Genomic DNA, 26,450 nt, shown 5'->3' on the forward strand with positions numbered 1-26,450 from the left:
CTGTAATAGAACAATAATTTACTAAATGAACATCGTTTCAAACAATAAAGCTTTTTATCTTACAGTGTGAAACACCTTGAGGTGACTGCTGTGATTTAACGGTATATAAATAAAATTACATTGAAAACATGAGCAACTAAAGACATAATCTAAGCAGCTTGGAAAGAAAAGTGTCTGGACGTCTTTAAGTTTCTTGAAGACGTTTCATCTGAGAAGCTTCTTCTGTTCTAAAACCAAATGGTGGAGATATTTAAGCCCTGTGGGAGTGTCCCTAAGAATGACGTTGACCCCCTAATGATCCTCTACCTAATCACATGAGCCAAGGCGTGAAAACGGGTGTAGGTCACAATCAGCCAGGGTTTCGGGTGAGCTCATTGTGAAACCTGGCCCCACCCTATCATGTGATTTCCTGAGGTCAGATGGCCCAGGATGTGAGTGGGCGTTAAGGCGTCTGGGAACTGGATTATAGATGGCAGACAGTTGGTGTCTTAAGCCCCGCCCTCTGTTCAAAGATGGTCGTTCACAGCAGACATAGATGTTTCTTTCAAACCATCTGTCTTCTCTGTCCACTGGTATCCTCAAAGAGTGACCTTTGACCTTTGGATCCAGCTAGACAGCCGAGTCTTGAAGACTCCTGAATTTCTCTAATAAAGCTGCTACATCAGGGATGACAGTATTGTTCTGTTTGTCCTCCTGATCCTCTCTCGTTGTTGTCTGATCTTCTTTTCTGTGCCTCTCTGCTGATTTGATGAAAGCCCAGTTCGGATAACCACATGTTTTAAGAGCTTCCTTTACATGTGTGTTTCTTTTCTTTCCCTTGAGGCTTCGAGGGAACATTTTCTGCCCGGTGCTGCAGGGTCCTGATTACTTTGTGTTGTGTTGCAGATAGTGGTGGGAGTCCAAACACCTGGGACTCTCCATCGTTTGGTTTTAGAACCGAAGAAGCTTCTTGGATTCAATTCAGTTTTATTTATACAGCACAAATCACAGCAACAGTCGCCTCAAGGTGCTTTATATTGTACGGTAGACCCTACAATAATACATACAGAGAACCCCAACAATCATATGACCCCTATGAGCAAGCACTTTGGCGACAGTGGGAAGGAAAAACTCCCTTTGAACAGGAAGAAACCTCCAGCAGAACCAGGCTCAGGGAGGGGCGGGGCCATCTGCTGTGATTGGTTGGGGTGAGAGAAGGAAGACAGGATAAAGACATGCTGTGGAAGAGAGACAGAGATTAATAACAGATATGATTCAGTGCAGAGAGGTCTATTAACACATCTTCTCTCATCGGAGAAGCTTCTCTGATGAGAGGAGAAACATCTTCAAGATACTGAGAAAATCCCCCTTCTTTATTAGTCAGTCAGACATCTTTTATATGTGTGTGTGTGTGTGTGTGTGTGTGTGTGTGTGTGTGTGTGTGTGTGTGTGTGTCTGTGTGTGTGTGTGTGTGTGTGTGTGTGTGTGTGTGTCTGTGTGTGTGTGTGTGTGTGTCTGTGTGTGTGTGTGTGTGTGTGTGTGTCTGTGTCTGTGTCTGTGTGTGTGTCTGTGTGTGTGTGTGTGTGTGTGTGTCTGTGTGTGTGTGTCTGTGTGTGTGTGTCTGTGTCTGTGTGTGTCTGTGTCTGTGTGTGTGTGTGTGTGTGTGTGTGTGTGTGTGTGTGTGTGTGTCTGTGTGTGTGTGTGTGTGTGTGTGTGTGTGTGTGTCTGTGTGTGTGTGTGTGTGTGTCTGTGTGTGTGTGTGTGTGTGTGTGTGTCTGTGTCTGTGTCTGTGTGTGTGTCTGTGTGTGTGTGTGTGTGTGTGTGTCTGTGTGTGTGTGTCTGTGTGTGTGTGTGTGTGTCTGTGTCTGTGTGTGTCTGTGTCTGTGTCTGTGTCTGTGTGTGTGTCTGTGTGTGTGTCTGTGTGTGTGTGTCTGTGTGTGTGTGTGTGTGTGTGTGTGTGTCTGTGTCTGTGTCTGTGTGTGTGTCTGTGTGTGTGTCTGTGTCTGTGTGTGTGTGTGTCTGTGTGTGTGTGTGTGTGTGTGTGTCTGTGTGTGTGTCTGTGTCTGTGTCTGTGTGTGTCTGTGTCTGTGTGTGTGTGTGTGTGTGTCTGTGTCTGTGTGTGTGTCTGTGTGTGTGTGTGTGTGTGTGTGTGTGCGCGCGCCCCACTGGTCTTTACAAAGAGCTTTACCATCACTGACCGTCTCGTTTTTTCATCTTTTATATACAGTCTGTGTGCTAGTGGGCACTGTGGGTAAATATTCTGTGAAGATGCATTTTCTGATTAATTCACTGTCTGTAATAACACAAACTCATATCAGGGAGAGATGAAGTATATCACTTCTGTGAATGTGCTTTTTGTTGCTGTGTTCATGATTCACTGCCTCTAGGACAATTCAGTCAATACCTACAAGTGCCTAACAAGGACGAAGTGGAGGACTCGTACACAGCTGTTTCTTAGAGGCTGATTGTAGCATGAAGCATGCGCTTTGTCAAAACGAGATGAGAGTAAAACTAAAGTAGAGTCCTTCTCACAACGCGTGAGGAATCGTGAAGTAATGTCAGTCGGTCAGGAGGACGACGTCTGTCTCACGCTCACATGATGAATGACAGAAACGCTGCGGGCTGTAAATGTGCCACCACTGTAACAAGTACTACAGAAACATCTTCCTCTTTGTTCGAATAACAAACACGTCTCTTTCAGATGTTCCTTCATCTGCTCTTTACTGAGTGAAGCCATAAATAATAGAGCAGATTGATCTGAGTGACGGGAAATGAAAGATGAATATCTGATGACAGCTTTGAAGAATATTCATAAAATGTAAATATCTGGTTCACACCTCATATGAACAGCGTGGACACTTGACGTACAACTCGAGCTTCAGATTAAAGATTCGGGTTTGGCTTGGGTGCCTGTGCTCTGTGATTGGTTACAAGGTCTGCACTCATTAAAAACATATACGGTGTTTTTACAAAGTGCAGCTTCAGTCGCAGCCATAAAAGCTTCAAAAGAGTCTTTAAAGTTGTAGGTTACATGAACAAAGCCGGACCATAAAGTAATTCCTGAATACAATATTTGTAACTGCAGGGAACGCTTTCTGCTCGGTTCACCTCTGAAATTGAATTTTCTGCACACACTGTATGTCACAACACTCCCACGTGTGCTCCAACTATAATAACATTCACACCAGACTTCTGTAAGAGTGAGTCACCAGATGATTCCTTTTATGAGGAAGCTCCACCATCTCGCTCTGCTCTGAAGCCTCAGAGAGCTCAGCACACGTGCTCATGAGACAGGTTTCCCCCAGCTGCAGCCGCTGGCAGGACCCAGCAGCTGCAGATGGTGCCGCTGCAGCGCACTGACCACATGAGAAGGTCTTACTTGCAGAAACAGCCGGATACCATCAAGGACCATCACAGCATGAATGAGCAACCAGCAGTGAGTGAGCTGGAAGTGCTGAGTTTGCTGGCTAGTAGCAAACTGAACTTTCAAAATAAGAGCAGTGAGGGCTGTCCCCCTGTCATTCCCACACAGCAGATAAAACAAATAAAACAGAGATAAGGTCGGCTGGTGTTTTAGGATGTCCCGGCTTTAACCCAGCCCGTCCTAAGTCTGTCCTAATTTAGAACCATTTGATGACCTGAGGTTAACATTACGTGCTCGCAGTAATGCACACTGTTATAAACTAAGAGCTCCATTTGATTCACGTTACGTAAGAGCGGAACGTCAGACTTCCCCGACTGCTGACCTTGGGCTGAAAGGCTGCAGGGAGCTGCTGGTTCCGTGTGCTGTCCATATATTACATCACATAAAAATCATCCAGCAGCTCTTTCAGACTCCACAGAGAGCCGGTCTCCACATTTTGCAGACTAAGGAATTATTTCAGTTTTGCACGATTTATACGTTCCTGCTGCTCTGCATCGAGTCGTGCTGATGAGGAATTTCATTTGTCAGAGGAAACAGCCGCTGAATGTCACCCAGACTCCCACCGCACTGTGCTGGGAGGAGTTTTAGTGCTGTTACCAGATAAATAACCTGCTGCTGTGCGGTTAATTGTTCTAACGCACCGTCAAAGAAGTCAATGCTCCATCTTTGATGAGTAATAAAATCAAGGATTATTTTCACTTCCTATTGATTGTGTTGTAGAGTTCAGCAGGGATGCAACCTCATCATTCATACAAGCACTTTTTGCTCTAAGTGCATGCTAGCTAACATTCACACATTCATACTCCAATCACAGAGCAACCTGGGGTTAGGATCTTGAGTATTTGGCATACAGATTGGAGTAGCCAGGGATCGAACCACCAACCTTTCGATTAGTAGATGACCTGCTCTGCGTTTGCTTTTTGCACGGTTGTGGTATTTATATGTTGGCCCCATGTATCTGTGTCTGCAGCGGACATGCACAGCTAACCGATGCTGCTCGCTCTGAAACTTAATGCTCAGATTCGGCTCCTCATGGGGAAGAACTCAGCCTGAAATATCTCAACCTTAGCAAAACTGAAGAACTGGCATGCACGACTGTGCCTCTCATGGTAAGCTCAGCTGTGATGTCACTTCCAGCCCCAACAGCAACTTCCGAGGTGACTAACATGCAGCCTCTGCCCTTTGGACCTGTTTAAGCCCACACTGATGAAACCCACTGTGGTGACTGGCAGGTGAACAGGTGCTGGTTTAAATCATGAACAGGGGGAAGTTTAGAAGCATGCTTCCAGTCACTGTTTCCTCATGCTGGGGTTACAGCTGCAGCTGGGCCTCCTTGCTGCTTCTGCTCCATCTGTGACCTGGGTTCCAGTTTGGCACCAACGCAACATTTGAGGTGTTAATTTGAGGACGTATAGATTCTGACCCCTGGTGTGAACGTGCTGTCTCTGCATGTTTGTGCACTGCAATGCTGGGAAGCCTCGGGTTAGAGCAGGCGCTGCTCTGGGAGGCAAAATGTGTCAAAAATCTTAGAAAAGGTTTGGAGATGTTCTCAGGTTTGTCCTCGGGCCGAATCCTGAAAAGCAACACTCAGCCGGACATTTCCACTGATGCTCTGTGGCTGTCATACAGCACAGCACACACTACAGGTGATGTTATGCAATAAGTTGCTCTGCAGCTATAGAGCGGTGCATCTCCTTGTCTCTGCCGGGGTGAGTCAGCGGGCTGTAATGGAGAGGAGAAACAGTGTGCAGCAGCAGCATCTTTGCTCGTGTTTCTCACCCTCTGCGCTCAGCGATAATTATGGTGCAGGTCGCGATTGTGAGTCTGATCACATGAAACTCTGTAATCACACAACGTGGTGTGTGTGTGTGTGCATGTACCATCCTCCTGATGGTGGTCATATCTTCTCCCACTGCCAGCTGCTGTTTATGACGTCTCAGGAACATCAATCGTGATACTGGAGTTGCTGCCCAGGCCATTGCATTCAGAGATGCATTTTTACTTTGTGAACGCATTGTGTTAACACGCTGAGTAAAACTGAAGGAATCAGCCCCCCCCCCCAGCCCTCACAGCTGCACCCCATAGGATGCTGTTGTTTTACTAATGTCATGGCAACAATCATATTTATAGAGCCGTGAAAGCGATCCTCCTTCAGCACACTAGCGCGCTGTACAGCCTGTCAGAGGGGGTCTAATGGATGGATGTAATGGAGCCCAGCAGGGATCCGTGGTGCTCTCTGCCTCTACACATGAAGAGCAGTCAAGTAGTTAAGAGCTGAAGTCACCAGGACCTCCAGGCTTCCTCTTCACCTGCCTGAATTTCAAGTACAACAACTAAAAGAAAAGTTTGAGCTAAACGGCTGCTACTTCAGCTGGACGCAAACTACACTGACGCGTCACGCATCAATGCCTTCTGTGTAAAATGCTGGAGAAACATGGAAAAACTACTCTGCATTTATTCTTTTACACAGTTTGGTGCTTAAATTATATTTTTACCAAGTCCTAAACATTATAAGAGAGACATTATAACCCCCAAACATACAAATATGAAAAGATTTAAAGCCAGAGGTGGTGTTTTTCTTTCGCGTATTGCTCCTGCCTCGGCAGAGTAAAGTTTTCAAGGTGGAAAAAAAGTGTTGAAAGTTTGCTCCATTAGTTTTATCTTTAAGAAATAAAAAAACCATTAAGTTTGACGTCAAAGACTCTTCAGATAAAGTGGCTTCTGAGACATTTTCCCTCACAGACCGGATGCTTTTGTACCTGCTGTTACCTCGAGCTGATTTTGACCCTGAAACACAAATTCTTCCATCAGCTAAAAAGACTGTGAAAAGCTTCGTCCTTTCTCTCGCTCAGAAGCATCAAAGACGAACACTTGGCCAAAAAGAAGATGCCAGCAAAATGAAAAACGTGTTTTCAGCTCAGTGCAGGAGGTCTAAACAAACCTCTGGTTGTCACCTGAACTTCCTGCGCTCGCAAACACACCGTGCTGCCGGCTGTTTCAGGGTCAGAGCTGCTGTGAGCGCTCAGGATATTTATGAGCTGCTGTCTTGGTGATGATGATGTCAGACATGGCGGCTGGTCCTGCTGTTTGAAGAGTGTCTACTGCAGTTGTGAAGAAATCCAGTTCTGGTGTTGTAGTCTCATAGCTGTGAAACGATGGTCTGTAAGAATATGACCTAACAGCCAGAAGGTCCTGGCTTTGAATCCATCCTCTCTGTGTGGGTTCTGGTCCTGGATCTCCTGTAGCTCTTTGACCACCATCATTATTTAAGTCCTTGAGGTTCCAGTTTGTTTGACCTCGCCTACTGTTTTTCTCTCTTGTTACTTCCTGCTTTATTTTGGTACTCTGTCTCTTCTTCCCCTCGACTTTTTTGTCTCGTTGGTTTGATTCTGTCCACCTGTGCCACGTTTCTCTGGCTGTCTTCTCGGTCGGTTCATCTTCTTCATGGTCTCCTGCTCCTGTTCCAGTATTTTGGATTCTGGTACCCTTACTCAGTTTTGGACTGCTAATGGACATTTTTCTCCAGCTTCCAATTAAAACTGTGTTTTCAGCTTATCCACGTGCCTGCTTGTTAGATTAATCCCTGATTTAAACTGACTGTAGATGTTAACGTGAACGTGAGCGTGGATAGCCGGATGAGACTGGTGACCTCTTACTCTGAGAAAGCTGGGAAAGGCTCCAACCCCCCCTCCACACGTCGTAAAGCTCAGCTGGATAAGCAGTGAAAAAATACACAGGCTTGTGGATTTACCGAGCTAAAGAAGTGATTCTGGTGCTAAAATCTGATTTATAAGTGTATCCCAGGTGTGACACACCAGCCTGAGGCTGTTTGTTTGCAGCGTTGTCCAAGCTGATGCTGCTTAGTGGCCTTGTACTTGTTCTTTAAACTAGGCATCAGGAAAGTTTCAGCCATATTTCCAGAAGGCCGTGACAGAACGACAGAATCCACTCTGCATCTGGAGACAGCACAAAAGATGCAGTGAGATAACAACATCATTACAAGGGCAGCTGTCCAGTTTTCCAACACACAGACTCACTGGCTGTATGCCATCACACCCCCGCCATTACAAAGTGTTGTTTTCACCACAGGGGGCGCTGTTTTAAGAGAAGTGAATATTCAGCACTGATGGTGGAGACCAAAGCAGAGCTAAAAGAGAGTGAATACTGAACTGATCTTCATCGGTTGGATGTAAACGTCACTGCAAATAAATCCTGTGGTTGTGAGTCAATAACATTCACAGCATGTGCCAAACACTGCACGTTAACATTGTTTCCTCGTTATGACCATGAAGTGTTTTCCACTGTGGCACTTTCATAATCTTCTCCTTTGGCAAACTAATATAAGTTGTGCAGTGATGTTAAAGACGAGTGTTTCTTCAGCTGTGACTCCCCACACGTCTCAGTGCTGGATGGCAGTCGTGGGTAAATATGAAACCTTTTACATTTTAGGCCTAAAGTTAGATGATGCTACATCAGCCCTTTGTCTTTTCTCCTTCTGGTCCTTTTCTCAGTTTGTAGTTTCTCTGTGTGGACACGATGAATGTGTAAACCTCATTGCTCCTCCCACTCTGCCGTCATTTAAATGTTTTTATTGGCTCCTCTCACTCATCGACTTCTTTGGTTTTTGTGTTTTTGGCTGAAGGAAGTTTTCAATAATCGTGTTTGTTGTTTTCATCTCGACTGAATTTTCTTTTCTGTTTTTTTTGTTAGTTTTTCCTTGTGTGGAAATAAAGATGCTTTTGAGAAACATTTATAGACAAAGAAGGTGAGGTGAAAGTCTTGTATTTACAAATAGCTTATTTCCACAATCTCTAAAACAATATAACGGGTAAGTCCTTACTTGTGTGAATGCGTTGTGTTTATGTGCAACCTGTGTCTGTGTTACCAGCTGCAGGTGTAAATGCTGAATTGGAGGCTTTCTGAGGAGTTTAATAAACCTGAAACGAGGCAAACACACGACTTTAGACCAGTAGACTCGGGTCCAGTCTGGTTTCATTTAGTCTGGCAACAGTGGAAAAGGAAGAAACCTCCAGCTAAAGCGGGGGGGGGGGGGTGTTCTGCAACACCTGGGCGCCAAGATCCAAGACGCCCCTGGTGGTCAGTTAGAAAACAAATGCATGTCTGTGCATCAAGAAACTTTGGTGTCAAAGCTGCAGCAAACCCGACTGATGGACTCGACATGTGACACGTTCCAGTTAAACCTCCTTGGTGACAGTTTGGTATATGCATCCTCCACCATAAGGCTCCTTAGTTCTTTCTTAAGACTAATATAACTGAGTACATAACACAGTTGAATGAGACCACAGGTTTTAGAAAACACAGGCTCTGAAGCATTTGTCTCTGTCATAACACCATCTTCACTTAATTACGATCTGTGAGGCTTTTCAGCAAAGCAGATGTGATAAAGAGGAAAACATGGGTTTTATATTAAATCTCCTCCAGATCTCCAGTGAAGCTCATATTAAATCTGAAACGCTCTAAAACTGGAGTCGGAGTTTTTCCCATTTGGAAAGAATTAACCTGCATTAATACGAATCTGCTGAAACCAAACGTTGTTTTTCTTTCCACTGCAGATATCATCAGAGTCTCCTCGACCTCATCGAATTCATCGTTACCAAAAAAGCCGCAGGCCTGAGCCTTCCTGGCGACTTTACTGACCTGCCCGCTAATCAGCAGCCCCCGCCGCAGGCTGGGACTCTCCTGCTGCTGCTCTGAGGAGACCAAAGACAGAAGACGTCTCGGCTGATCTGGATGCGCTTTGTTTCTGTCATTTCCTGTTTCTACACTGACGCCGATCTGCAGCCTGGACACGGTGGATGTAAAAAAAACCACGCCGCTCTTTTCTCAACACAATTCTTCGCGATGTCGCCTCGCAGGAGGTGACGTGTGGCTCCTCCTAACATGTAGCCAGGACGACCTGAAGAGCCCTCCCACAAACTTTCCTTCAAACAGGCCGATCGCTGCCGGATGAGCGAACGCTCACTCCCAGAACTACCACAAAACAAAAACTGAGACGCTGAGTGAGGGTTCATAAAGTGCTACCGGCTTATTATCAGCCACGCCACTTCCTATTTTCATCTTTAATCTTTGTATTCTGAGTAATCATCTTTTTAATTAATGGTGACGGCGGCATGAAATCTTCCCCGCCGCCCTCCTTTTCTCCCGGTGCCACCTGAAACCAATTAGCAACAGCAGATCTAGATGGGGATTAGACACGGGAGGAGCAGCCGCGATTAGACACAAACACAACGACAGAAGAAGAGAGCCTGAGAACAAAGCCGGAGCCAGACGGAGGCGGGGTTAGGGAGGAGCCCGCCGTCCATTCTGGGTAATCGATAGAAGGGAGGAGTAGATATGGATACGGCCGGATTGGGGAGGCAACCCTCAGCAGACGCAACAGCCAGGTGTGAGTCAGCAGGTAGAGTCGATTGTCAGTGCCCAGAGTCTTGACTGACAGGAGCTCCGGCTGCCCGGGACTCTTTGTCATTCCCTGCACGGAGCGGGAGAGCACGAGGAGAGACTGCTGGCTCGTCTCCACAATCAGGGCCAATTAAGAGAATTTGATTATATGCCTTAATCTTGGCAGTCAGGTGGAAAAAGCAGACAGAAAGAGAAAGAGGAGGCAGAGCAGGTGCCACCGATACACACCATTATCTCCGTCCATCTCTAATTGAGTTTGTTGCTGCCCTCGCCGGGTGCTCGCCTCATCTCCTCTACAAAAGAAATCTGTCTTCAAGAGTTTTTCTCGAGAGAAAAACAGAAAAGAGAACAGAGAAATAAAGGCAAGGCCCTCTGTTTCCTGCCTTAAATGCTCTTTCTTTACCTTCTGCAAACACTTTCACTTGGATCTCCCTTCAGAGACATTCCCCATCTCCCTCACCCTTTCCAAGTCCCTTTTCATCCCACCTTCCAGACTCACAGTCCCAGTATGGACGTGTCCACTCTCCCTGCAGTTTTCACAATCTCCATATCAAGAGTGAGATAAAAGTATTATAGAGGAGAGGGCAGAAAGCAGCGAGAGGCTGAATCTGCAGAGGACGGAGCACAGACTTTATTTCCTCCCATCGACCGTCCCCAAAGCTTCGATTCCTCTTCTTAAACTCCCTCCTCTCCCCTGGAGCTTTTCCAAGCTCTCCTCTGTGGATCGTACTCTCTGCAGTGATCGTCCGTCCCGGACTTTTCCCAGATTTAACCGACCTCCGTCATCCGAAGCAATCCTTTGATATCGGCTCCTCGCGTCCTCATCTTCATTCCGTGAGTACTTCATTTTCCTGCCTCCTCTCCCTCTCTCCTTCCTTTGTCCCTCCCAGTTTTGTTCCAAGATGATGTGATGGATGAAAACAGGCAGTCACAGTATCACACAAAGGTTTGCTAGACTGAGGTTGGGTTTTTGTTGAGACTGTTGAAACAGGTTCTGGCTTCTTCTCCTGAACTCGGGGGCTGTTGCTTTGGATTGAACATGTTGGACTCATTCATGTGACAAGAGGAACATGCTAACACTGCTAACACATAAGAAAGAAAAACTGTCATTTTCACTGCACCAACAATGTTCATTACTCACATCATTCACGACTGCACCTGTCAGGGTGAGCGGTTCTCAGTGCTGACCTGGTGCTGCTCGCACCAATGATCGACATCTCTATGTAATGTGGTGTTAGCATCAGCATGAAGCTGTGTTATCGCCCTGCACAGCACAGCCGGCACAGCACAGCCGGCACAGCTCCTCTCTCTGAGGGACACCAGCAGGTGTGGCTGCCTGTTGGAAAACCTGAGATGAAGTTGTTTCTTTACAACACACCGCCATGTGTCTGATTCTTTTCACCGAGAATCCAGAAACCCATTAATGACAGAGCGGTGGTGATGTCCATCGTTTATGTACAGGCTGTGGTTAAATGCTAAGATGTTGTTGTGCTACATTTTGTTGAAGACTCTTATTTTGAAGGGAACAGTTGACGGTGATATTGCTGGTGGCTCATCAGTGGATATAAACTTCCTGGACATTTGTTCAGTGAAGATCTCGTTTCTTTCTGTTGGTGGAGGTGAGAGCGCTGTGTCGGCTGCTGCTGCATGCAGAGACAGAGCATTTAGCTCAGGCGTGACCCTGTGGGAGCCGTGCAGGTTTGTGGCTTCCTGCCGTCATCTGAACCACTGCTGCACACGACTGCAACGCAGCACACATTTTTACTCTTGGTGCTTTGAATCGATCAGGTCGCCTGATATTTGCTGTGCTGCTTTAGTTATAGGCAAAACTTTAGAGGGATAAAAGTCTAATGATGGCAAACATATGATAGAGTAGTAGCTACGCTTTTTTTGCTCCTTTTATTGAACAGATTAGGCATCAAAGACAACAGATCTAGTATCAGATACAGCATGAATGGTAGAGACAGGTAGGGGCTGGTTGCAAAGTGGCTTGCAGCATCGCTGTGACGTTTACTAACTGGTTATCAGCTGATTTGAGCCAGCATTAACGTCCTAAGACCCGAACTCTTCCATGGCATGCATTTTTAATTTCTGTTTGATATTTGGACTGATTGGGACCTGATGAATGTAAAAACAAAGAATTATCCTTTTTTTTTTTACCTGATTTTTGTTTCTAAGGAAAATGAGAGCCACATATGAGGATATTCGTTTAAAATGTTGATTGAACAGTAGCAGTATAATGTCCTCGTAAGTGGATATCAGGCCCTTGTGGAGCAAAATTGAGTATTTTGGTCTAAATAACCCAAAATGTGATGTCCACATATGTGGATGGCAGGTCCTAGGAGGTTAAGAATAGTTGCCTGGATTTTACATCCAGTATCACTTATGTTTCCTGCTAATATCAGCTGAGACTCACTCTTGTTTTTGGAAATCTCCGCTATAAAACAGAAAACTTCCAAAAGTCAGCCATGGTGGGCTCCTGCAGGTCAGCGTGTTCTCCTCTTGCCGTGCACAGCTAGGTGTGAGCTATGCAGAGTTTGATGAAAAGTACAGCGAGTTAAAGAAATGCAGCTCTTCTCATAAGTGGATGAAATTGCTGGAAGGTGAGCGCTTTGGAAGGTCTTTGCTCTCGTGTGTGCCGTCATCTCTGAACTACCAGCAGCTTTAAAGGTTATGGATGAAACAGAGAAAACACGAGAGCAAAGCTGGATTTACTCAGACACAGAGTTTGGACGCCTCTCAGCATACATGTCACTGCATTGTTAAACACACACACACACACACACTTGCTGGTCCTGTGATAACACCATTATCTCTGCTCCTTGAAGGTGTACACAGAAATCCACCAATAAAGGACATTTAAGATTGCCTGAACGTCGTCTCGAGTCTGGCAGTAATCTGGTGACTGTCCAGCAGAGATGCTAATGGCTAATTCTGCATCATTTTAATGTTAAAATGATCTGATCGTTTGTTAATCACAGCTGTGTGTTCCTGTTAGATGAGCTAAAACTTTCTATTTCCTCCATTTGACTCTAAAGTCCAAGGACGAGGCTCAGGACGAAGTGAAATTACAGGTGAAACCCCTCTGCTGGAAAATAGGCCATAATTATTACTGTGGAGCTTTGGTTACATATTTAAACCGCCACACCTCATCCAGACACAGATCCACTTCCTCTGGGGATTAAGTTATATCATCCTGTGTGTCTTCCCTCCTCTCCTCATCTCTCTCCTCTCCTTCCGTTCTCCTCTCCCCCTCTGTCCATCTTTTCTAAATCTCTGTGCTGGATATAGCCTGCATCCTAAATGTGCCTCCCTCCTCCTCTTCCTCTCCTCTGCATGTGTTGGACTGCGTCATCGTAGGCGTTCAGCGGTCAGGCTCCGTGCTCCCTGCATTCAATCCTTCGTCTTTTTACATGCGATAATAGTACACAAGACTCAGAAGTCATGGTCCCACGTAGGAAGAGCAGATCAATGAGTCTTTATTCAGCTGGTGAACCCCCGCCTGTGTGTGTGTGTGTGTGTGTGTGTGTGTGTGTGTGTGTGTGTGTGTGTGTGTGTGTGTGTGTGTGTGTGTGTGTGTGTGTGTGTGTGTGTGTGTGTGTGAGAGAGAGAGAGGCGCAGTGATGGGCTGAGAGTGTGTGATTTGAATTTTGATCTGAAATAATGGAGGAGAGGTGCGTTCTGAGATGAGCTCCTACACGACTTGATTGGCTGATTATGGATGACTGCGTTTCCCGAACGCCACTCGCAGCTTCTTCGTGTTTATCAGATTCTATTGGACAATTAACTCTGGGTGCTTTAGTTCAGAGGCGTGATAATAACCTGGAGGTGTTAAAACAAAAGAGTTTGATTAATGCAGTAAAGTCTTAACCTGTCCAAAAATAAGTTCTATTAATGAGAAAAAGAAGTTACATCTGTGGTTCAATACGTCTGTGGGTTCGGTGTGCTGTTTAAATGTGAAGGCGGCCCCTGAAAAACACGTGTGCATGGAGCACGTGCTGCTTGAAAGCCTGTTCATACCTTTCAGCACTGATGGAGCTTTTCCAGATGTGCCAGCTGCCAGGGCCACAGGCACTGATGCTTTCAGAATAAACATTATTCTGAAATTGTTCCAGTTTTGGTGATCCTCTGCTTTCTATCAATCATATGACCCCCTATGAGCGAGCACTTTGGCGACAGTGGGAAGGAAAAACTCCCACTCAGGCAGAACCAGGCTCAGGGAGGGGCGGGGCCATCTGCTGCCACCGATAACAAGTATGATTCAGTGCAGAGAGGTCTATTAACACATATTGAGTGAAGAAGAAACACCCAGTGCATCATGGGTTAGAGTCATAGGAGCAACAAGCAAGCTAATGACCTCATTAGCTGCAAAATGAGACCTGCTGCTGCCATCGAAGAAATTTCAGGTTAAACACCTGATATGTTCTTTTTTGTGAATAAAATTGAGTTTATGACTGAGATTTCATTCACACAGAGTATTTCAGGTAAATCATGATCATCTTCTTAGTCCCACCATGCTTCCAAGATCTCCCTCATTCTTTTAGACGCCTCATTTTCTTTGTTCCCACCTGAAGAAAAACACCAACAATAAAACAGAGATAATGTTTTTGCTTTCAGCCGGCTGAACTCATGACGGTGATTCAGGGCACTGGGTCGTTACACCGTGGCCCAGAATAATACTCGTGTTAAATCTGTGCTGCAGAAAATGCCACGGTCCTGGGCTTCTTCGATTTTAGGATCACTGGTGTTTTGCTTAGAGCCGTTGTCTGTTACCATGGTCACAGTTTTCCTTTGGTGTTTATTTCCTGGGTTGTTGTGATATTTCATCTTCATTGTTCATCTGCCCGTCTGTCCCCGTGTTGTGTCTCTGTGCTGTCTCTCTGGTCGGCCCTGTTGTGTCATGTCTCCGTGTTTCTTTGCCTTCTGCATGTGTCAGGGTTGTGTCCGTCTCATGTTATGTTTCCTGTTTTAGTTTGAAGGTCCTTCGTCTTGTGTGTGCGGTGTTCTTCTTTGCTTCCCTTGGTTGGTTAGCAGATTCTGTTCAGCTGTGTTCCCCAGATGTCTCCACTCTGTCCTTACCACCTGTGTCTGTCCAGTGTTTCCTTGCAGAGTCCTAGTTGACTTCCTTGTTTCTGCTTCTGAGTCCTGCATTTGGGTCCTAACTCTGCTTCATGACAGAAAAACATGTAGCTTGTTTTTTTTAAATATATTTCAGCACTTTAAATGTGAATCCATTCACTTTCTAATATGATTATGAAGATGAGATTATAAATAGGTCTGAAGTGAAAACGACTTCCTGCTAATATCTCCTGATGCGCATGGACTCTGTAGAATGACGGGTGTGCCGCGTGGACTCGTATCAGGCCGTCGCTCTTATTCTTCTTGCTTCGGCTCTCAGAATAAAGGACTGCAGCAGCAGTGCATGCAGGATCAAATGTTTTGTCTAAAGTGCAGTCAGAACATCTGAATCCAATTTATTGGCATCATTTCAGCTTTTCAAGTTTTCTAGTTTTACTGTTGTTGCCACAAATCTTTGTTTCTGTCCAAAGTAAGTACGCGAGGGAGACGAAGGCTGAATGGAGCTGAAATGAACACACTAGCACTTAAACACAACATGATACTGATCACAAGGCGTAAACATGCCACGGTTCCACAATCTAAGGATTCATGTCTGCTGGCAAAGCCGAACCTCCACAGGACTGCAAAAGAGAAGACTTCAGCAAACAGTTATTAGAAGTATTAATAATTACTCTGTGCAGTGCAGTTCACCTTAACTCACCTGGAGACTCGTCCACATGAGGACGCATAAACAGCTGAAGCTCTGCAGGAATATATTCAAACCAAATCTGGTTGAAATGGGGACGTTTCCTTCGCCTATTAAACTCGCTATCATGGAGCGAATTTGACTTGGAACGTCTCCGCCTTTAAACTCGGTCACATCCATCCCCACTCTATTAGATGCCACAATCAGCCGCAGCTCCTAAAGAGCTTCTGTCTGGGAATGCTATTACCTGCAGTAAGTAATGGCGGAGGAAGATAACGATTATGGAGCCTCCATCATTTTTCCTGCTCGCCTTTCCCGCACATACCACAGGTGGAGTGAGCTCAGCGGATGGAAGCTTTAAGGGGGTCAAACCTCCTCCGTCACTGTCTGGGCTGCACGCAGTGGATAATTGAGGCAGCTGTATTGATATCCTGCTCCACCGCAATGAAGGAAAATCACCTCTATTTACCGTTAATGGCTTCGGGAGACGGACACCGTTAATGCTGAGCAGGAAGCAGAAGAGCTTCAGGGAGAGTTCATTGTAAAAATGAGCCTAAAAGCAAACAATGGAAACGCACATGACAGGAGATAAAACAGCGCATGTCTGAAAGTTGGTCGACTAAAGCTGCTCGCTGCTGTCCACAGGAGGATCGCCTTTATTCTCCCGTGATGATGATGATGATGATCAAACTCTGCAGGCTGCCATTGAACATTCACTTCATTTATTTGTGGCTGTTCTTAATTCAACCCCACTGCATTGAGCTATTTGACACTTTCAGCTCTTTCTGCCGCCTCACATTTTCTCTCACTGGCTTCGATCTGCAGACGCTCTCAACATTTCAACTGGAAACTGTTTCCATTGTTTGCTCTGACAGCAGCTGTTCCTGCTGTCACACAGCTAATCACCAGGCTGACACGCCTGTAGCCTTTCTTACAGTTTGGTCATTTCAAATCGGACTCAGCTGAAAAAATAAATCTTAAGTCATTCTGCATATATATATATTTCATTTTTCATGCACACTGGACCTCTCTGAGAAGTACATTCAATATTCAAAACGAATCCATCTGTTCAGAAACACCCGTCCTGTAATTGCTCATTTAGATTGCAGAGGTGGTGCCCACGGGTGGATTAACCGTCACAGAGACTGGGGTTGAGGTGGTGTCCTGTGAAAGCCTGGCCTGCAGCTTTCCTGGATGTGTGATCAGAGAAAAGTTTGTCTTTTATGTTTATAAGACAAACTTTATAAGGGAACAGTTGTTTCCGGGGTTTACGTCAGACCTTATCCCTGATGATCATTTCTCCCTCGGTAATAAACACACATTTATTATTGGCACGACGAACATTTTGTCCTTCCACACCGAATGCTTGGTTATTGATTCAGTTATTAATGTCTCACTTTTAGCCAACGAGCTCTTCTGTTCTTGATGAAATCTACAACATTTGAGAAACCAGAAGAATGAAGGTGGGGATGGTGGAGGCTGACGTAGATGAGAGTAACCAGCGGTGTAACTGGCGTGTGAAATATTGCGGTGGGCTGCGTGGGGCCTGTGGATCGCTGTAATGACGTTACAGAGACGTTTGATTTTGTGCTTCTGGGTCGATGTTTTAAAAAGGTCAGCTTCATAGTTCGTGCCAGGAAAGAGATCAGATCTGACGTGGATGTGGATTTATGTTTGAAAGTGTAATGTCTCAGTTATGACCAGGGTTGAATTATTCATAGAGATTCATATAAATGTGAAGGGGCTGTAATGTTTGTTGTCTCCTGTTGAAGGAGACGTACACTGACTGATGGCTTCAGTGGAGCTGCAGCAGTGAAGCTGCAGGAGGATCCCTCTGCCTGCACTCAGCTTTCTTCTTTCATTATTATTATTATTATTATTCCTGCATTAGTGTAATTGTGCACTGCGGTCCTTCAGTTCCTGCCAGAGAAAAGCACCTTTTAATGGGGCTATTGGTTTTCACCGAGGCTAACCTTGGCATTTATGTTCTACGGCTTTACTTCTTCATTTTCACTGCAGGCTTTATTTAGTAAAGATGTTCTTTTATACGCAGCTTACACATCAGCAGTCATTAAATCTGTAGCTTCAATGTAAAATCTATAATGTTTGCATACCATTTTTTAAATTCAGTGCATTTTTCATCTGCAGCTGTGCCCTCTGTGCAGAACAGCAGATCCAAGTTCTCACCCACACTGGTTCCCACTAGCAGTCCTTGCTACCTTTAAGCGGTACCCAGGGCCACTGCAGTAGCTGGTAGTATCTGTCAGTACCTGCTGGTCTCAGCAGACTGTACAGCAGCTGTTGTCACCAGTTTTATGCTGAAGCCATAACCTCGAGTCACAAGAACCAGGTTTCCATTATTAAAGCCGTATATATGAGCAGTTACTATATTAGTGCTATCAGCCGAATCCAAACTGTAGTAAAAATTAAACTATTTCTTGGTTTGTTGTTGGTGTGTTTTTGCTGGTTGTCCCAGAGTAGTCATGTGACAGTGACCAGCAGCTGGTCTCCAGCAGTAATCCTTCCAAACCAACACAGTGACTGGTTACCATCAGTGCAAGCACGCAGTGGTGGTCCCAGTGGTCCCAGTACCATGCACTACAGCAGCCCCCAGCAGGCAGCATCAATCCCCACTGGACCTGTTTGCCATGACAGACGCCTGGTGGTAAAGATGTCATGAGTCATCACTGAGCTTCTGGCCATAACAGCAACATTATTATTGGACGGTCTTTACCTTATTTGTTCTATTTATCCGCAACACCTTAAAGGCCGCTCTGTGAAAACCGGTCCGTGACAGAAAAGGTCGAGGACCGCTGCTCTAACTGATAATGAAGCTACCTCAGGTGCGGTCAGGCAGGTATACCAGGATCGCTTTGGGTTTAGAACACATTTTGTGTAATTATAACAGTATGTCCTGGTTACATTAGAAATGATTTCAGTATAGTTTTTAATAAACGTGTAAGAAAGAAGAACACTCCCACATGCTGTCCACGTCTCCAGCGGACACACAGCCAGCGGCTGGTTGGAGGACGTTAGTTGGTTTTCATTGTAAATTCGTTACTTCAGATTCTTAATCGTTTCCTGTTGGTGGAGACATTGATCATGTGATCGGTGTCTGCAGGTGTCTGGGCATTATGTATCTGCAGACTGTGCGTGTGTGTGTGTGCGTGTGCGTGTGTGTGTGTGTGTGTGTGTGTGTGTGTGTGTGTGTGTGCGTGTGTGTGTGTGTGTGTGTGTGTGTGCGTGCGTGTGTGCACTGCAGCAGCATCCTCCCTGTTCACATAACTAAACATGGACGCTGTGACCTTTCCATGAAACACACTGATTCCTCCCGGAGGCTCTGATCTCTCATCGATCCTGCGTCTTAACTGTACTTCAGGCAGGAAATGAAGATGAAAGGCTTCAGAATATGAAGTGTAACAAAAAGCAGCTCCAGCTCGATACATGGAACCCTTCCTGGCCCCGCTCGATCCCGAATATGAACCTCTGCAAACCTTTAATGAGCTCGCTCTCTGCAAAACAAGCATCAGATCTGTTTGTTTGTTTCCACTTTTACTGGCAAACACATGATGCTGAGATACATGAACTACTTTGTGTGTTAAGATTTGGAAATTCATTGGTCCACGCACTGGTTACACATACTGTAGTTATCGGCCATAAGTTGGTGGTACTGTGATAGTTTGAGGTACTTCTACTAAAACGTCGTTGGTGTTTATGTGTTTCCCAAGAAGACGGCAGCGACACTCGCAGCAGTTAGCAGTTATGCAGTTACACACACACACACACACAAAGCCAATGCACTTTGTTCCTTCGCAGTACAGACTGCATCACATACAACAGAACCAGATGAGGCCGTACGGTGAAGTGAGAGAGGATTTCTGCTTTTCTTTATCCACCAAGCAGACATGTGTGCTCCTTCCTGTCTCCACTCGTTCCTCTCAGGTCGTCCACAGCTTTGTTCTGAGACCAGAGGAAGCTGATGCTTACCCCTCCATCAGTGCTGCTTTGTGCCGTAGCTTTCACGACGCCACCGCATATTCGTACCGTTTCCTGCTTCCAGTACAGACACTTAGAAAGAGGCAGCAAAATAATGTGAAGTCTATCTAACGGTGATGGGATGATAATTAATGGGTCTTCATGTGGGGGGGGGGCTGCGGGACGGCGCTTTAAAAGCTTAAGCAAACAAGAAAGTCTTAGAGTTCCTCCAACTTTTCAGATAATTGTTTCACAGCAATCGATGCTAACGAGCAGTGAGGAATGAGCTGTGATTATTCAGACGCCGCAGAGGCTCCACAGACGTTCGTGCTGCAGGCCCCGGGTACGTTCTCATAACCAATGGCAACAATTTAAAGAAATCAATTAGGGAGTCCTGCTGACGCTTCAAATCTGTGGCCTGCAGTCCCACCAAAACTAGGAAAGTCACATGATACGGGTCAGTTATCGCCAGCTTCACCTCGTGGAAAGGAACAGCAGATTGTGAATTAGGCTCCCGGGGGATTGTGGGTAAGTTTGACAGGGAAAGTGTGTTAAAGAACGGGACCGAGAGCTTTTCAAGCAGCTGTGGAGGCAGATACACTGATAACTCACAGATCGCTTATGATCGCGCGTCACTATGACCTTCCTGACATCACTGTGACATCAGTATTTTCTCCTTTGTCTCTCTGACTTGACAAAGAATTTACAAAGTGGTGTTTGAAAGGCTCTGAAATGGTTTGCAGCCCTGTGACCCCTCGGTGCTGCGTCTCTGACCCAAAGGTGCAAATCGTCCCCACAAACAGAAACCTCACACGGGACCGAGTGATGTGTGTTTGAAGATCAGCTTGTTGGGTTTTTAAGAGTTTGCAGAGTTGCTGCTATTTTCAGCGCGAGCTGCTTTGTGAACACTTCCACTTCCCCGCTGACCTTAAACCCCTGCAAAAAGCAAACGTCTGTATTCAACCGACCTGCATTTCACAGGCATGCATCACCGCTGCGACTGCAGGCAGCACGTCAGCCGAGGAGGGAGACCAGGAGCCTTTCATCTTATTTTTACTTCAGCTTGTTCTCTCACCAGACACAGCCTGAACCGTGTGCATGGCATCGTGTGGCATTAAAAACACACCATCTTCACTCAACACCTCCTCTCCATATTTGGTTTTATCTACTCCATCGTCTACTTCCCAAAAATAAAATCCAACCGAAGGTTTTGGAGGAAGTGCTGCACACAATGTAGAGGCACAAGTATGAGATGATACGAGGTCTGCTGAGCTCAAGTCATCAAAGAAATCCCTCCAGAGGTGCAGGAGAAGAAGACGTGCAGGACTGACGACATGTTTTCATTATTACAGGCCCGTCGCTGGACTGTACTGATCACACCTGGATCAATGATGATTGGCTGATGACCCAAACTGAGCTGTGAGGTGCTGGGCGAGTCCTCTTTGTGAAAAGCTCATCAAGCTTGACATCCCAGAATACTTCCACAGCTCCGGAGCAAGACTGGAAGGTTGGTAGTTTGAGTCTCAGCTCCATCAATCTGCTCACCTCCAATAATAAAGACACTGAAGTGCTGCTTTGTGAGTCTTTGTAGGAGAGCAATGATTTAAATGCATGAAAACACACACACACACACACACACACACACACACACTGAGCTGTTTAGTCAACATTGCTCAGTGGAGCATCACAGCACTGCTGGCTGCTTTGCTGCAACACATGGAGGAACCAGCTCTGCAACACACACACAAACACACTCATCTCCTGGCTGTGCTGCAGGCGGAGGATGGATGTTTGGGGTCAGAGCTGCTGGAGTTTGTCGTGTTCTGGCTTGTGTGTGACCGTGTGTGTGTGTGTGTGTGTGTGTGTGTGTGCGTGTGTGTGTGTGTGCGTGTGTGTGTGCGCGTGTGTGTGTGTGCGTGTGTGTGTGTGTGTGTGTGCGTGTGCGTGTGTCTCCTGTCAGATTGAATTGGTGTTTCTGCCAGGTTTGCAGAGGAGCAGCTCACCTGTAGCTTCTGTGTTCACCACACCTGACACGCTCTCACACGAGTTGTGATCAGAGCAGCGTCAGGAAACAAACTGCAGGTCAGCACACACACACACACACACAGCCTCTGATAAATGAAGTGTGAGTCTGCTGTCTGAAGCCAATCGAGATGGTCGACGGTCCTGGACGGGAAATATTGTCTGTCTCTGTGTTTACAGAATTCAGAGCTGGGAATGATTGAATTAATCTTCAGGTGTGTGTGCGTGTGTGTGTATGTGTGTCAAACAGCAGCAGTGTTACTGAGAAAAAGCTCTCTGCCAATGAACAGTCGAGTGCTGCGTTACTGTGAAAAGAAGTGGTGGTTTGTGCAGAGAGTGAGACCCTGGACTGACAAACACAGGTGTTCCCCCTCATCACCCGACCTCCACGTCATCTACAGTAACTTAAAGTTTGGAAACAGCAGAGCAGCAAAAAAGCTCTAAAACCAAACGCAGGGTGATGGTAGCTCGCTTCGTCCTTTTGTAGGCACGGGGGGGGGTCAGCGCTCAGAAGGTCAAAGGGTCAGAACGACTGACACATGGGACGCTGTGCAGAGACAGAGCCTGGCTATAAGACTAACAGCGTCACACTGATGGTAGCCTCCATCTTCAGGTATTTAGCTTACTGACTACTACTTTACTCCCAGAGGAGAAAGTGTAACATGTTGTTATGAACGTTGTGTGGCGCCTCTGCTGGTTTTCAGTGACACTTTAAACAGTTTACTGGTTAAACTGGTTTAAATTCCATTTCATGTGGAATGAAAAAGGTTTAAAAAATCTTAGATTTAATTTAACCTCAGAATATTTAATTTTATATTATAAAAAGCATCTCAAAATGTAAAATGCTGAGTCGAGTTAATGAATCGCTCTTTAATGCATTAACGTGCGCTGACTGACTTTGATGGCATTTTCTTCCCATTGAAGAAGACACGTGAACGTCTGTTATTCCGGTACCGGCTGCTCCCAGGAGGAGGCCGAGGGGAAAACGACATGTTAACAGAGAGGGAGAGCCAACATCCACCTCTCTTTATGTTTCACGCTCACTGCCACACGCTGAGCGCAGCAGGAGTGCTGCTCCTCACTGGGAGGCATCATTATGGATCTCCATCTCTGCGCCGATCGTCCCACGGCAGCTCGGCAGGAGCGAGCGGCCTCGGAAGACACGTCTCTGCCGCTTAGCTTTGTTTTCTCTGTGAGTGGAGCGAAAGGGAGGATCACTGGAATATTCCCATTTTTTTCCAATTTGACCTTGCTTAACTGGTAGCGCTGTGGGTGTGCGCAGGTTGCCATACGCATGACGGTGCATCGTGTAAGTGCACAAAAAGCAGTTCCCATTTGTTCCTTCCATCCATCCTTCGGTTTTCTGAAGCACTTCTTCAGGTTGGTGCCTGAAACAGTCTGACAGCAGGCGTCGCAGTGCAGCCGCTCTCGTTCTGTTCAGCGTAGACTCGTCAGCACAGACACAGTCCTACTTTCAAGCCTCCTCAGCCCAGAAAGCCCAGCTTCTCACCACACCTCGTTCTCTCACACATTCAGGCTGCTGGGCTTTGGCAGTGTGACGTTAGCGGTTCGAATACAGCCGCTTTTCTTTGTTTGTCTGTTTCCCAGAATGCATCAGAGGACTGGCGGCCGGCAGCTTAGTCGTTTACAGCTCTCCTGAGAGTTCAGTCAGACCTGTTTGGCTGCTCAGGATTTCAAATGAGCTGGTGAAAAAGCTTGTTTACCTGCTTTGCTCTTCGTCACGTTTCAACCTGAGCTAAGTGTTGCACCGCGTCAGGACGTCGTTAAGTGCACATAAAGGCCAACAGCTGAAAGAAGTCATGATGTGAAACTGACCAAAGCGTTCGCTGGCTTTCTGTTGAGCTGCATCAACACTGGATGAGTCGCTGGCTGACACGACGTTCGATACTCAAACGCGGTGAGAGAAAGTCGTGCAGGTTTGTTTACTCTGTGTTTGCGGTGCTGAAATCAGCTCCTTGATGTCGAGCTGATCAAAATATCTCAATCATAAATGAGATCATTTAGTTGGTGTCAGAGGCTGTTAAAGCTCAACTCAGCTGAACCTGCTAAAAAGTCTTTGATTCTGTCAAAGCCAAAGAAAGTCATTGAGGTTATTAATTCAGGCCCGGTGGTCTGAACACAACAGCATAATAGTGTGTAATTAGCCCAATCAGGTACATTGTTGCTAGGCTTCCAGAGAAGCCTGCGGTGTGTATTTGCTGTGCGCTGGCGCTGCTGTTAATGACTGGAGCTGCTGTTAGCCCCTCAGCTACTGGTAAATCGCAAATCAGGCGCTCTGAGTCACAGCTCTGTTCAAAGCTAATAGAGTGAATTCAGGGACAGGTTGTTGTTGTTGTTTGTGTTCGGTCCCCTCGGCGATATCGACACGAAATAAGCAGGCGGTGCGCGGCGGTCTGGCTACAGCTGCAAACACAAGAAGCCAGAGCATCAATTAAAAGTGAAGCCTCCTCGTGTCTGTTTCCACAGATCTCTGTACGGCCAAGGAAATGTTCAAATCAGCGTTAACAACGAACAGAGTTGTGATTTTTCCATCCAGGTGGTGGAGAAAGTTTCAAGATCAGTGGAAATTTAAGCCAATCAGAGGAAAGTTGGGCGGATGGTCATAAAGAAGCAGAAGCTAAAACGTGCTGTCATAGTGTCTGAACCAAGGCCTAGAACAGATTAGTTTGGACGGTGGATCATACAAAGCTAATCTAGTGAAGTGCAAGAAGAAGCAAATAGAGCTGGAAATAAGCAGAGAGCTGCAAACCCTGAAAAGTGGATGGATGGACAGAAATGGGCAAAACAGTTTAAGATTTCTTCACCAACCAGGCACAAACCTGACACAGGGCCAGAGTTTGCCACCTGCAGCCAGATATACCAGATTCTCAATCACATCAAAGGGAGCACCCAAATTACAAGCCTGACTGGGACTCTGCGCACCGCAGCCGGCACCCATCCTTTCACTCAGCCGAGCCACGGCCGGTCTAACTCAGCTCCTGACTTTCAGGATTTTTGATGCAGAACCATGAGTCGTGTCTCAGTAGGTCTCTGGTAGCGTTATTGTACAGTGAATACATTTGATACGTTTGACTTCTCACTGCTGTTTCTGTCACAGACCGACAGCTTAATTTGTTTTGGGACACATTCAATGGAAGGCAATGTGAAAACAGTGTAAAGGGTTTCTTTTTAAATTCTATTTCACTAGCAGGGACCACATCCTTGGTAACGGTGGGCGATGAGGGATGAGGAGTGTGAATGGTGCTGCGGTTTGGGGAAGGCCTTGAAGGGGACTGGCGACGGCTCTCGGGCCGGGCAGATCCCCATGTACTAACGAGAAATAAATGGAGGAAAGGAAGAGAGGAAAGAAAAGGGGGGCGCGGGGGGGGGGGCATGAAAATGAGAACAGCAGGTATTGGAGGGGGGGGAGGGGGGGGGGGGTTATAGCCTGAGGCCAGAGAGGGGGTGAAGGAGGAGTGGTCCCACTCCTGAAATTCAGATGATATCTCCACTAAAAATCATCAGGAGCTTATCCAGGATGCAGACACACTCAGTCTCTTGTCATGTTTTTACAGTACCCTGCTGTGACCACTGTGACCGTATGACACTAACACTGACTCTGGATCTCTACGATTCTATTTAAATGCCATCTTTCTTTTACAGCATTGCATTAGACTACACAGTAGTACGTGTACGGCTGGGGAGCAGGGACGGTACCTTGCTCAGGGGAACCTCAGGGTAGCCGTTCAGTGGGTTTGAACCCCCAACCCTTCTGGTCATGGGGCCAGTTAACTTTAAGGTTAGAAAAAAAGTTAATTTGTTACAGATTCTGCTTTATTGTGAAAATATAATTAAAATTATTAGCGCTCATTATTTGAGAACAAGTTTGTGCACGCTGCTGCCACCTGCTGACGCAGATGAAGATCAGTAACATTCCTAAATTTCCTTTCTGGAGTAGTTTAACATTGTGCTTGTTAGGATTTCAGTGCCTGTTATTCAGTCGTTTGCTCAGTTTGTTGATCTGTATCGGCCTCCAGGACATAAATATTTATCGTCTTAGGCTGAAGATCTTGTTGAAACTTTCTTGCTTTAAGCTTTGTGACCAACATTCTGAGCTTGGGCTTTGTAGAAAAGGTGTGACGTCAATGTTTGTATGTATCTGACTCTTCATGGGTAACAAGCACACGTCAGCCTCCCCCAGGTAAACTGCAGGTTAGCAGAATTATCTGCCGTGTGTTGCTGCAGCACTTATCGCCACGCCTTGTACCCACCTAATTAGGAGTGGCGTCATTACGTCGGTGCAGGAAGTGCAGAACGGTCTGTCCTCCATCAAACTCTTCCCACGTTGTGGCGATGACACAACCCTTATCGTATAACAGAAGGGTCTGTCTGCTGATCTCAGTGGCGAGGCTAACGTCGGCTAATCAGCTAGGCTAAAAGTTCAGCCCAGGCTACAGTGTGGGCCACGACACATGGCTGCTGTAATGGCCAATTAGAGCTGACACAGTATGGAGGAGTCAGACATGTGGAGGAGATTAGAGCCACGTCAGCGGGTGGGTCATCGCTCCACTGGGAGGGGAGGAAGTGGGTGTACGGTCTGATCTGTCCAGCGTTCTCCTCCGTATTTATAATCGAAAAGACGTCAGCTCTGAGATTCAGGAGCGGTACTCTGAAGCAACATGTCTGCTATTTTAAGATGTGTACGACATATAAAGCCGTTTTCATAGAGGGAGAAGGTCCAGGTCTTTACATGATGTCCTCCATACAACTGATTCCTAAATTCTTCTTAAAGACAGAAATAAAATTTAAATGAGATGAAAACATCCGCCTGTTAGTTTTTGTGCTGAATTTTCCCTGTTTAGTGTG

The 26,450-nt window shown here is 46.1% G+C and overlaps 1 protein-coding gene across 2 annotated transcripts in view; it reads left to right on the plus strand.

The window, feature by feature from the left end:
* Window positions 1–26,450, plus strand: part of LOC134624459 (glutamate receptor ionotropic, kainate 5-like) — a 204,436-nt gene that overhangs the window by 7,676 nt on the left and 170,310 nt on the right. Inside the window, exon 2 of one of the 2 annotated variants that reach the window (XM_063469425.1) lies at window positions 8,977–10,657. The gene's annotated coding sequence lies outside the window, so the exon portion shown is untranslated. Of the gene's footprint in view, window positions 1–8,976; window positions 10,658–20,963; window positions 21,070–26,450 lie in introns of those variants that run through there. The other variant, XM_063469426.1, reaches the window with a different exon arrangement.

The sequence above is a fragment of the Pelmatolapia mariae genome, linkage group LG3_W, assembly GCF_036321145.2.
Source record: "Pelmatolapia mariae isolate MD_Pm_ZW linkage group LG3_W, Pm_UMD_F_2, whole genome shotgun sequence".
NCBI lineage: Eukaryota > Metazoa > Chordata > Actinopteri > Cichliformes > Cichlidae > Pelmatolapia > Pelmatolapia mariae.